The sequence below is a fragment of the Papio anubis genome, chromosome 5 (assembly GCF_008728515.1).
Source record: "Papio anubis isolate 15944 chromosome 5, Panubis1.0, whole genome shotgun sequence".
Taxonomy (NCBI): domain Eukaryota; kingdom Metazoa; phylum Chordata; class Mammalia; order Primates; family Cercopithecidae; genus Papio; species Papio anubis.
Genome location: NC_044980.1, coordinates 150854628 through 150867503, shown reverse-complemented (window position 1 = coordinate 150867503; position 12876 = coordinate 150854628). Strand labels below are relative to the sequence as shown.

General features: G+C 44.1%; 1 long non-coding RNA gene across 1 annotated transcript in view; it reads right to left on the bottom strand.

The window, feature by feature from the left end:
• Positions 1 to 12710, bottom strand: part of LOC110743559 — a 46606-nt gene extending 33896 nt beyond the window's left edge. The window contains exon 1 of the long non-coding RNA XR_002522831.2: positions 10952 to 12710. This is a non-coding gene — a long non-coding RNA (uncharacterized LOC110743559). The remainder of the gene's footprint in view (positions 1 to 10951) is intronic.
• Positions 12711 to 12876: the final 166 nt, after the last annotated feature.

Sequence of the window (12876 nt, the reverse complement as noted above, 5' to 3'; positions counted from 1 at the left end):
ATGTAAGTTGTTTTAAAGTTTAAAGATACTTTTGTATGTTATAACCTGCATTAGGTTATTAACACAAACTGCCACAACAGATTAGCCCTAAAAGCTTAGCACACAAAGGTTTATTTCTTGTTCACATCACAGTCCACAAGACTTAGGCAGCCCTCCTCTGGTCCCCACAGCAGGGAAGGAGAGGGTTGGAGTATTACCCATAAGGATTTAAAGGTCCAGTCCCAGAACTAGTGTACATTACTCCAGCCCACATTCTTCTGGACAGACTCAACCACATGGCCCCAACTTACTGCAAGGCAGGCTAGGAAATGTAATCTTTCTGCATGCCCACAAAGAGGAAACAGTCTGGTGAATGTGGCATGATCTTTCCACATCTCCTTTTATTTGTTGTGTCCAGTCCTCCTACCAGACAGGCAGAAGCCCAGGAATATGGACTCCAGTTGGACTGTTCGGGTCCCAGAAGCCTACCTGGGCTATGGGGTCAGGTGTCAACAACGGCACGTAAAACTAAGGTGGGTGTTCTGGAATGCAGCATGCCAGAGTGAAAGTAAAACTGTTCACCAATCTAAAGAAGTCAGAGAGGGTGAGAGAAATGAAGTGCACATTTAACCTGATAAGGAGAGACAAAGTGGAGGTTAGAAGGCAGAGCCTGGAGGAGTTCCTCAGCTATGACAATAGAGCCACAGACCCTTTTTTGTGGAGCAATAGCAGCCTTTGTGTGGGTAGGACAGGGATACTCATAATATTCCTTTGACATCGGCATGGCAGATATTATCAACCCTGTTTCTCAGATGAAGTTGGGGGATTGACCCCCAAATAGTGGTCTGACGAAAGCTATGGCCCCTCTGGAGGTTTCACAGAGATGAGGTGACTTGCCCAAGGTCACACAGCCAGTAAGAAGTACGAACAGGATTAAACCTAAGGCTTCTGACATCCAATTCATGGTGCAGGAGCTGGACTATTAACCCTACACAGCCCTCTCCACTCTGTCCTCAGCAAGTCCCTGTCCCTATTGGTAAACAAGAAGACAATGAGTCCAAGATATTCAGATTTCTACGAAGTAGGGAATGCTCTTAGAGAGGCTAGGACTTCTCCCAATAAGTGTGTCCCCTCTGTCCCTATTTGGAATGGTGTGAGAGCCTTCACCGTCCCTGAGTCTGGGAGGTTACGCTGGGTGCATTACTCCTATGTCCTCACTGCCTTTGTATATTCTCTCTCTGATATACACAAGGCCTAGCACAGAGCCTGGCACATAGTATTTATTAAATGAATGAATGAACGGGTGATCAAATAGCATTTCTCAAGCTGTGCTAGGATGTCTGGCTGTATTAAAATTATTCAGCAGTCCCCCGAGGCTTACTTTTTCTCCATGAGGGCAGGCACTCTAACTGCCATAATCTCTGAGTATCCTCTTCACTGCCCATTGCACAGGGTAGACACTCAGCATATCTATTTATGGAATATATAAATGAGAGGAAAATAGCTATAGCTATGCCATTTTTGTCCCAATTCTAGAGCTAGATTCTATAGCTAGCATTAAGTTTTCTGAAAATCAGACCTACCTATATCACTTTACTTCTTTAAGCTCTTTAATGACTATTCATTACTTTTGGTGTCCAGACAAAACCCCTTAAACTTGCCTATAGAGCCCTGCCAGTAGCTCTGACTAGGAAACGGCTGAACAAGACAGACCACTCTTTGGGGTCATAGACTCTTAAGATTCTGATGAAGGCTATGGCCTATCTCTTCAGAAAAATGTGGTCACACGTTTATGAGCATACACTTTTCCATGCTTTTACAAGGTCGATGGGTCCTCTGTTGTCCAATCCTGGACCTCCCTGGGGCCCATAAATCCAGGATGGAGGCATCTCAGTGGCCCACCTAAACTGTCATTGGAGTGAGGAGAGAAGTCAGCTCTGCTAAGGGCCTCTCTGAAGCTCCTCAAATACAAGGCACCCACCCCCATCCAAGTGCCAGTTCTCTGATAGTTAGCAATTCAGAATGACTTTTCAGAGCAATCCCTCAGTCTCCCGTGATACTTGTCTGACAACCCCTTAATCTTGGCAAGAGCTGCATTAAACCAACCTGTCATCGTCGTCGCTGCACGCAGTGGCAGCTCACAGAGAGACACACACACGCTCAATGAGAGCCAGGCTCTTCAACCCATTGCAAGAAATTACAAGTGGGGGGCCTATCACTGTAAACCAGCACCCAGGGGCAGACAGACAGGGCATGCCGAGAAGTACCAGGCCAAATCAGGCTGGAGGTGAGTGGCTTCCACCCTGGGGGCTGTCAGGAGTCATTGAAAGGAAGGTTTAAACAATCACTATTCTCAAAGCCCAGGTCCCTTCCCTGTTGGATTAAAACAAAGGAATGGAGCCATAATATGAAAAAGCATCAGGGGAAATTTGCTGAAAATGGGATTCATTTTGACAAATTCAAAGAGCCCTGTTGTCACCTTGCTTCTGGAGAATCTGTTTTTTCTGTTACTTTTATGACCTGTGAAATTCTATTCCTTTTTAAAAGAAAAAGTGAAACAGTATCCAGTTGTCATCCCAAAATATTTTGGAAGCTTTAAAGAAAAATAACAACACAAAGAAATGATTGGGCCAAAGGCATGTATGGTCAAATCCTTCCTTTGGGTTAACCCTTTTACAAACACCATACCTTATCTGAGAATAATAATTATTATTATTATTAAAGTTGTGAGCTTTCTTTTTTTTTTTTTTTTGTCTTTTATCATGTGCTAAACACTTTCAAATCCTTTCTGCAAACATCTGTTTTGAGTCGACTGTGTCAGATGGATTGCGAAATTGGCCCCTATTCTTCACTCTTCCACCTTGGGCAAGGTGACGTGTCCCTCCGCTTGATTCTGGGTTTGGCCAGGCGATTTCCTTTGGCAAGTGAGATGTTAGCAGATGTGAAACAAGTAGAGGCTTGAAAAAGCATTTGTGCATTTCCATGTGCATTCTGGTACCCCTGCCCTTACCATGAGACGATGCCAGCCTAGCCCTCTGCAGGGTGAAAGATACGTGGAACAGATCTAAGTTGTCCCAGGCACCCAGACAAGAACCAGCTGACCCTCAGACCCATAAGCAAGCCAGACAAGATCAGCAGACCTAGCCAATGCCCAAATGACTCCTGGCATGTAGGAGAGAAACCCACATTTTATTACTAATTATTATATACTATTACAGTTTTGTGAGTGATTGTCATACAGTATTATAGCAGCTAGATAACTGATACGCCAACTGTGTGCCAAGCACTGTTTTAAAATATAGTATATATAGCAGCAAACAAAATGGACAAGACCCTTACTCTTAAATTCCTGGTTACAATACCTAACTCGAAATTTGTAGCACCTCTATAGAGTATGCTATATTCCCAATTATACACAAGGAAAGTGAAGCATAGAATGGTTGCATTACTCGCCCAAGGCATTACAGCCAGCCAATGAAGCTGGGATTCCCCCTTAGGGTATATGATATGGCAGGTAAGTCACTTAACTCCAGTCAGCCATGGCTTCTGCATCTGAAAGATAGGAATAATAATAATGGGTACCACGTGAATTATTGTGAGGAGTAAATGAGATCATACATGTCAAACGCTTGCCACAGGGCTCTGCACATGGAGACCTCAAGAAGATTTGCTGTGGACAGTACTATTTCTGTTATTTTTATCATGGCTGTTGTGATGCCATCTGACCCCAGAGCCTGACTACTTCACCAGTTCTTTGTTATTTTGTTGTTTTGGTCTAGTTTCTCATTCCTTTCTACCTGATCCATGTGTAGATGGAACTGGTTGACAAGTATGGCAAATGGCACTGCTTCTTTTCATAGGGAAAGCAAAAAACTTAGAAAACGTTCAGAACAACTTCAATAACCTTTGTTCTGCTGAATCCAGTGAAGGCACGGGCCAGGTCTGATAGCTTCACTACGGAGTGGTTATTGCATTCCTGGGCTAGAAGCAGACATTCTAAAGGAAGAACCAACCACATAATTTTAAGGGTCCCATGTAAAATGAAACTACTGGGCCCCTTGTTCAAATATTGTTAAGAATTTTAAAACGTTTAACATCCGAACACTGAAAAGGGCTTAGAGTCCTTATAATTTAGTGCCTTCCTCATGGAATTGTTTTGAAGATTAAATGAGAGGAGCATTTCAGTCCTCAAAGCAGTATCTGGGAAACAGTAAATGCTCAACAGCAGTGGTGCGAACTGTCACTGTTATTATCATCTATTTGTTGAAGTAATGAAGGGAAACTCAGCCGACATGAAGCCCTTTAACCTTTTCAAAAGGCTTAGATGGCCATTTTCTCACGTGGTTTTTCACAAAGAGCTCTGCAATGCGGGCAGAGCAGAGGCTTCTTGGTCCCATAGCTAAAGAAATGATGGCTCAGAGAGTGTCATGGCCTTCCAGAGTCTACACACCAGGAATTACTGACATCAGCCTGGAACCTGGGATACTGAGCCCTGTTGTCTTTCCACCAAGTCCTCCCGGCTCCAGCTACCTCTGGCCCTAATAGAATTGCCACGCAGGCAAATTTACTTATTTGATATAGTCAGGACCCAACTCTCAAGATGAGATTGAGGACTTACTTTGCATAGAGATCCACATTGGAGGCTCCCTATTCATTCCCCCAAGTCACTTACTGCCCCGTGACTCACATTCTAATGTAACTGTCTTCTGAGCAAACTCTAGGCTACCCGAGGAGGGAGAGACTGAGAAAATCACGTAGTGTATGATTAGCACCCAGGCTCTGGAATAGGACAAGGAAGTCTGAATCTGACTCTGCCACTTAATAGCTTGAGAAAGCACTTAACTCAGATTATCTCAACCTGGACAATATTAATATTTGGGGTTGGGTCATACTTTGGTGTGAGGAGACATCCTGTGAATTGTGAGATGTTTAGCAGTGACCCTAACCTCTACCCACGAGATGCCAGGAGCACCCCACCCCCAGCTGTGACAACCAAAAATGTCTTCAGACATTGCCAGTTGGCCCTTGGGAAGGGAGGCAGGGAGCAGCAATTTGATCCTAGTTGATAACCACTGACTTAACCTCTCTGAGCATCAATGCCCTAAACCTATAATCTGGGGATTATGATAAACATCCCTGCTTCATCAGGCTGTAGGGACTGAAGAAGATGATCGTGTACTGGAGTGGAGTAGGAACCGGCAGTTAGATGGGCAATCAATATTACATGCTGTTATTATTGCAGTGCCTGCCAAGGAATGGGGACCTTTGCAAGAGCTCCACAAGCTCCCCGAATTTGGGGTTGAAAATTTAATTCAGGCCGGGTGCAGTGGCTCACGCCGGTAATCCTAGCACTTTGGGAGGCCGAGGCAGGCAGATTACCTGGAGGTCAGGAGTTCGAGACCAGTCTGGCCAACATGGTAAAACCTCATCTCTACTAAAAATACAAAAATTAGCCAGATGTGGTAGTGTGTGCCTGTAATCCCAGTTACCTGGGAGCCTGAGGCAGGAGAATCGCTAGAACTTGGGAGGTAGAGGCTGCAGTGAGCTGAGATTATGCCACTGCACTCCAGCCTGGGCAACAGAGTGAGACTCCATCTCAAAAAAAAAAAAAAAAAGAATTAATTCAGCAAACACATTTTGAAGATCCATGTCTATAAGTATATTGCCAGGTAATGGGAATTAAAGGGTGAATAAGATTCAGACACCACCCTCAAGAAGTTCCCTACCCGGTGAGAAGCTCACAGCCCAGGCTCAGTTCACACCCTGGCTCTTCCACTTGCATGTGTGACTTAGGGCAAGTTTGCCTCGCTTTGATGAGCCCTGTCACCTCATCTCTAAAGCGAAGATAATAATGAGAGACATAGCTCTTAACCATCAGCTACGCTGTCTCCCCACAACACTTAAGTCTCCTGATTGCTGGTCCTCTTCTGCTCAGCACACTCCTGCAGCAGAGAGAATAAGTCCATGGCCCACCTCTGTGGGAGAGGCTACTTCCTTCCCAGTGAACATGTACCATCTTCTGGGAGATGATTCGGGGTCTGAGGCCCATCATCAGAAGGACTTGGGCTCATGGCCTTGGCAGTCACTTCACTTCTCTGAATCAGTTTATTCACCTATATAATGGGGATAATGACAGTGCCTACCTTCACAAGGTTCTCATGAGGATAAAATGAGATCATTCATGTAAATCATGGAAGAGAGCCCAGCGAAGAGGAAGCACACAATGCCCTGTCACCATGGCGATGGGGAGGAAGATGCTGACCAAAAAGGGGAGGCAGGTGGTGTGGCCCTCCATGGCCTGATCCAATTGCCTTGGGGAGCTGACGCAGGAGCCCAAAACTCCATCTCCCACACCCCGACCACAAGGCACAGACTGCAGGACCCTTAACACCACAACCTCCTGTCTATGCCAGCCCTTCCCAGGCCAATGGCAGGAGCCTTGTCCCAGGCTCTCACCAAATGATTCAAGTGTATTAAAATATGTATGTATATATGTACACGGACAAGAAAGAGGAAAAGTGTAACTTCTAGTCAGAGCCTAAATCTCTTGCCTCCAAAGCCCAGCTGGAGAGCAGGGGTTCTAACAGAAAACAGCCGCACAAATTAGCTGGAGTTCTGTAGCTGTCTTCAGCAGACTGCTTACACCGATGTCTCGATAGGTGGTCTCCCAGTTCATCAGTTCATAAATAAGTAATTTGAAATGTGTTCCTGAGGGAAATTTTCCTCCTGCTCTCCCCAACAGACTGTACTCATCAGTTTTCCCATTCTCCAGGTAGCTGCCGTCCTCATTTATAATGGCCAGAGGAACTACGCTGTTCTAATTCCTACTTCATTACATTGTCTAATGCGAGTTTTCACCAGCCTCACAACTCCACATTTCTTTATGTTGATAAGGAAAAAAAAAAAAAAAGCTTTGCATATATTATTTATTAGCACTTTGGAGGTGGCTTTGCTACAGGTTCAAGTGGAATATTTTTACATACAAAGCAAGATGGGCAAGTTGAGTTCTGGAAAGGGATTTGGAAATGTTGTTGATCAGCCCTCCAGTGACACATGCGTGTGGACTGGGTGGGACACACGGGCGGCACACACTCCACTCACACACAGCCAAACCTTCACCACCTATTTTACTGCTTCTGCCTCAGCTCCTACCTTCACCATCCACGTAGCTTGACATATATTTCGTACACATTTTGATGCATTGTTCCAACCTTATATTTTTCCATTTGAGAAAATGCACAACCAGATCAAAAGCACCTGGTGACTTAGGAACACCAGGGTCCCCCACTGGTGAAGCTAATGGAGTCACTAATTTGCCTGGCCAATAAAACCAATGATTTCTATACTAAAAGCCTCTGAGTGAAGCCTCCGGGGCTTGCTTCAGGGTAATGGAGGGGGGCTAGTTTCCTCTTAGCCAATAACCTAATTATTATTTTAAAGCACTAACTGTACCTTTCATTATAATAATGTATATAATTGATTTTACTGATTATGTCTTTCATGGCATCTATTAGTCACTGAGAACTATATGTACTTCTTTCTGTTGTTTTTATGATTGTTTAGCTTTGGGATCTCATAATAGGTAATTAATAAAATATGTTAATCTGAGAGTAATTTACCTAATGAGATCTCCAGGAATCTCTCCTGATAAAGGAATTCCTCAGGAGGCTTTTGTGGGAGGAAAAGCTTTCCCATGAAATCCTGGCACAATCTGAAACCTAAATTCAGGTTTATTTGTTAGTTTCCTTAGCTTCTGAACAACCAGAGAATTTTTCATCACAAGAATTTAAAACTGAATGTCCAGTTCCAGATGAAACTGTCCTCTGTCCTTTTCTCTGGTCTGTCTGGTGTCAGCAATCAACAACCTCACCCCCACAGACAACATCCAATTAGGCAATGAATGAAGTTGACCCGTGAGCTACTGGAGATCCCTTTCAGGAAGGGGCTGTAGTTTTGAAGGAGAATAAGATTATCGTGAGGCAACACAAGCAAAATCAAAAGGATAAGATGAAGGAAAGAGAGAAGAGGAGGCGGCTAAACAAGGACAAATTTTATACTACAGGAAACTTACTGCACAGTACCCACTATCCCGCGAGTCAGGATGAAAAAGGTAGACATGGTTTCTCCGGTATAATAACAGTTCACCTCTATCTGTAAAGGGTGCTGGTGCACTGAGTGCAAATCCTAGCTCATTTTCTGGGATACTGCTCAGACAGGCCTGAGGATGTTTGCAACAAGAGTGGTGCTTCAAGCTGCGGATCCAGAAGCAGACAGACCTGGCTCCCATGCAAGTCTACACCTTGGTCATGTACTTTCTTAACTCCAAGCCATAGTGCCTTTTATTTCTAGCATGGGCAGCAGACATTAGTACCTACACACCTGTAACAAAGGAACACAGAGCACACACCGAGGTTTCTCAACCTCAGCAGTAGTGACTTTTGGGGGCAGATAATTATTTGTTGGGGACAGAGTTGTTGCACTGTGCACTATAATCTGTTTTGCAGTATCCCTGCCTCCAGCCACTAGGTGCCTGTAGCAGTCTTCCCCTGTCCAGAACAGCCAAAATTGTCTCCAGATATTACCAGCCAGAACTGTCTACAGACATTACCAAATATCCTTTGGTGGCTAGAGGAGGTATAGCAGACACCATTGCTACTCCTGAGAACACTGGCCCACACTAACACTCAACAAACACGATCCTAGTATTACGGTAATCTTTTCTGCGAATGAACTGGCAACACAGATGAGAAGCCACTCGGGAAAAAGAATGCAGGGTGTTCTACAGTGAATTCCTCCAACTCTTGTTATCATTACAGGGAATAAGTCCAGATTTCAGTTTGAGGGGGATCTCCCAATGACATGCGGGAGCTCTTCTGTAGACAGGGCCAAAGTCTTACTGGCAGGCAGGGAGCATTTGCCTGAGGCTAAAATGACACCAGGTTATGGATTATATCCAAGATATGTAGCACTCATCTCACATCCAGCCCCAAGCTCAGGCCCCTGGAGAGACAAGCCAAGCCAAAACCAAAAGAGCCACCAATATGAAATATTATGTGTTTATGTATCAAAACATATATTATGTCATGTTTTTAATATATGCATACCATACACACAAGTCTCACATAAATAAACATGGAAAAACTACAGTAAACTCCTTGCCGATCAAGGAAACATTGAAAGTTACTGAGACCAAACCTCTAAAAAGCAAAGTATGAAAATCAATAAAGCCTAAAGCAAACCTGCCCATTCTTTGACTCCTTTGACACAATCACTTTCTCTAGAAATTCAGATCCCAGATGCTTTTCTACATTTCAAGTTGAGACTGAGATGCATCTGGAGTGATCGTACCTTTTACTTGTTAAGAAAAAGTGGCCTTCATGCCATGTGAAAGGCTCTTGTAACATACATTGTCTCACTTAGCAAACTAAAGCCTGACAATTTTAGCCATCGTTTGATTGCCTCACTCTTTACAAAAAAGAGAACAGAAATCTGCATTTATACACATACATATTTGCACCAAAAAAAAGTACTTAAAATCATTGAAAATCACATGAACACAAAAATAACAAAAGATAATTGCCCAAACATGTGTTCACACAACTCGCTCATGCACTCACTCAAAAATAAGTACATAATGACATTCAGGATCATCAAATGGATTTCCCAATATGCCGAAAAACATGTGCCCAAATCACCATTAAAACAAGGGCACCCAAAATAAAAATTTTTTATTGAATTTATTATTTGAAAACCATCAGAGTAGTCATCATGAGAAAAAACAATTATTCTAGTTGCTTATACTTGTGTAACAATTTAGCATTGCTTTTATTTTCAATTGCAGTTAACCCTTGAACAAGGCGGGGATTAGGGGAGCCAACCTCCTCTCCCCTACAGTCAAAATTCCTCATATAACTTTTGACTTAACTACCAAAACCTTAACTACTCATAGCCTACTGAACAGAAGCCTTATCAATAATATAGTCAATTAACACCTATTTTAGATGTGAAAATGTTTTCAGAAAAGCATAAGGAAGAGAAAATACATTTACTCTTCATCAAGTGGAAGTGGATCATCAAAAAAGTCTTCATCCTTGTCTTCACACTGACTAGGCTGAGGAGAAGGAGGAGTGGGAAGGGTTGGTCTTGCTGTCTCAGGCACAGCAGAGGCAGAATAAAATCCACAAATCAGTAGACACGTGCAGTTCCAACCCATGTTGTTCAAGGATCAACTTTACCTACACTGGGGGTTGGGGAAAGTCACCATAATTTTTTTAGATATTCAGGTTTTGAAAGTCTTAATTGAGCCCCTAGACACACCCCAACTTTCATATTCAAATTATGAAATCTGGAAACCCATGTCTGCTGGTACTGATACCTCTCAGTGTGATACTTGGGATGGTGGAAAGGGCTCTGTTCCCGAAAGCTGGAGGACCTGAATTCTAAACTTAGCCTCCCACTTACTCTCCATTAATATCTTGTTCAATCTTAGTTTCCCAGCTGTTAAAAAACAAAAACAAAAAACTAGTTGGTGAAATTGATATGATTTCCAACATTATTCACTTCAGCTCTGATTGCCTATAAATCCCACTTCTTGCCCAAGGTCACCCACAGCTGGTAGCTGACAGAGGCAGAACTAGAGGTAATCCTGTCTCCTAGTTCAAGGCCTTTTCCACAAAGTTGTACTCACACATGAAAGCCCAAGCCCCTTCCTTCTCTCTCCTCCTCCACCTCCTCATTGCTATGCAACTCCTTTCCCATCTCCTGTGCAGCCCATCCACAACCCCTCCCCACCCCCAACAGCTCACACTACAGGTAGTGCAGGAAAAGACAGCAATGGGGAAAGACAGGCACATTGAAGGGGTTACTTTGCCTGGGGAACCCTTTATCTGAAGTTGTCCTCAAAAGCGGGAATGAGTTGATTTGCATTTTCCCACTGAAGCATGCAGAGTAGCTGAGGAGTGTTTCTCCTTACCAAGTACCGTCTTCTCTGGTTTGCCCTGAGGCCTTCTCTGGGGCTGGAGCAGCTCTGAAAACACCTGTATGCTGCCATTTAAATACATGCTTCAGACAAATCTTTTAGGGGTTTCAGAAAGGGAAAAACTAATGCTTTTCTGCCCCAGCATACATTATCCTTCCTGTGAATGCTGAAGGCAGAAATTAACTCTCTCCAAACTGGTTTATTTAGTCTGTCTTTCCAGGTAAAGCCTGCATTCCATGTCAACGGACTGTCAGTTAACAGTTATCTCGTTCCTTCTTGCCTGCCTTCCTTTCTTCAATCATTCATTAAGTAAGTATTTACTGACATCCGTTCCATGCAAAAGCACTGTGTTGTCCCCATATATCCTCCAGAGACAACTTTGACAAGGATCCTGCTCTCAAACTGCTCGCAATCTGGCTCAGGCAATAATGGGCCCAGATGTGCCCAAATGTACCCAAATGTTACCTGGGGACCTCACTGCATCTCAGGAATTGGCTCAGACAATTTCAAGGCTTGTCTGAATCCACAGTTCTCCCCATGACATCTGCAAACTCCTGGCCTTTTTGCTCTGCTGCGACACCTGTGCCTGTTACCTTGATCACACGCCAGCACCTCACAACTTGGGTAACTTTGTGGAAGCACTGAGGACAGTGGAGGGCAATTGCATCTCATACCACATAGCCATCAGCTGTCTTGATGGCTCTCCACCTCACTCTGCTGGCTCCCAAAGCACGGGCTCTCCAAAAGGTGACCCACCTCGCAGGCTCTCCACCTCACTATGCACGCTTTTCTGTAAAGCGTAAGCCCTGCCTGCTCCGCCTCTTCTCACCCTGCTTCTCTCACAGTGTGCACTTGCAACAGACCAGCCCCCTTTCCTGGTATCCGAGAAATTTGGAAAATAAAGTTCTCTCCATCCTTTTACTCAAATAACTATAATACAAGTGGAAAAATTACAGAAGTCATAAAAGTATGCCTGCCCCAAGGCAGGCAATTAATAAATATATTAAATAAGTATATCTGTTGAAAAGAGGATTGGAAAAGGACTATTATGGTTCAGGGGAGGGAAAGGTAGCTTTCATAAAGAATTCAGAGAAAGAAGCTTTTCTCCGAAAAACAGAGTGGCACTGAGCAGGCACCACCTCCCACTGTCTAGACCTTCCTGATCCTTCTTTACATCTGTCTTGTTTCCTCTTTTCTCCTATTGAACATCTGCCCACCTCTTTGTGGGGGAAAAAAAAAAAAAAACAGGAAATGAAGGGATTTTGAAGGTCGGAACTCAGGATTCGGGAATCATAGAATCCTAAAGGGTCTGGGCAAGTAGAAATTTTTGAGCTCATCCAGTCTAATGCTTTTGTTTCATAAAGGAGTAAACGGAACTTTCCAAGGTTGTGCAGGACGTGAGTAGAGTTTTTTCCCTCCTAATTTGAATGCATGATAAACATTTTAAAGTCATGAAACTTTACACTAGAATCCAGAAAAAAATCAAAGGTCTGCCAACACCGGGCTTGCATCCCTGCCCAGCAGCAGTGGGCTGGAGTGGGGTAGCTCCGTCTCCCGTATGCACAGTCCCCTTCTGTCCCAGCCGCCTCACACCCAGATGGGTTCAATCATCTCCATCACAGTCATGGCCCCTACAGGCCTTTAAACTGTAACTCCTGTGTGTTAGTCCATTTTTGCATCACTGTAGAGGAATACCTGAGGCTGGGTAGTTTATAAAGAAATGAGGCTTGGCCGGGCGTGGTGGCTCACGCCTGTAATCCCAGCACTTTGGGAGGCCGAGGCAGGCGGATCAGGAGGTCAGAAGATCGAGACCATCCTGGCTAACACAGTGAAACCCCGTCTCTACTAAAAATACAAAAAATTAGCCGGGTGTGGTGGCGGGCACCTGTAGTCCCAGCTACTCGGGAGGCTGAGGCAGG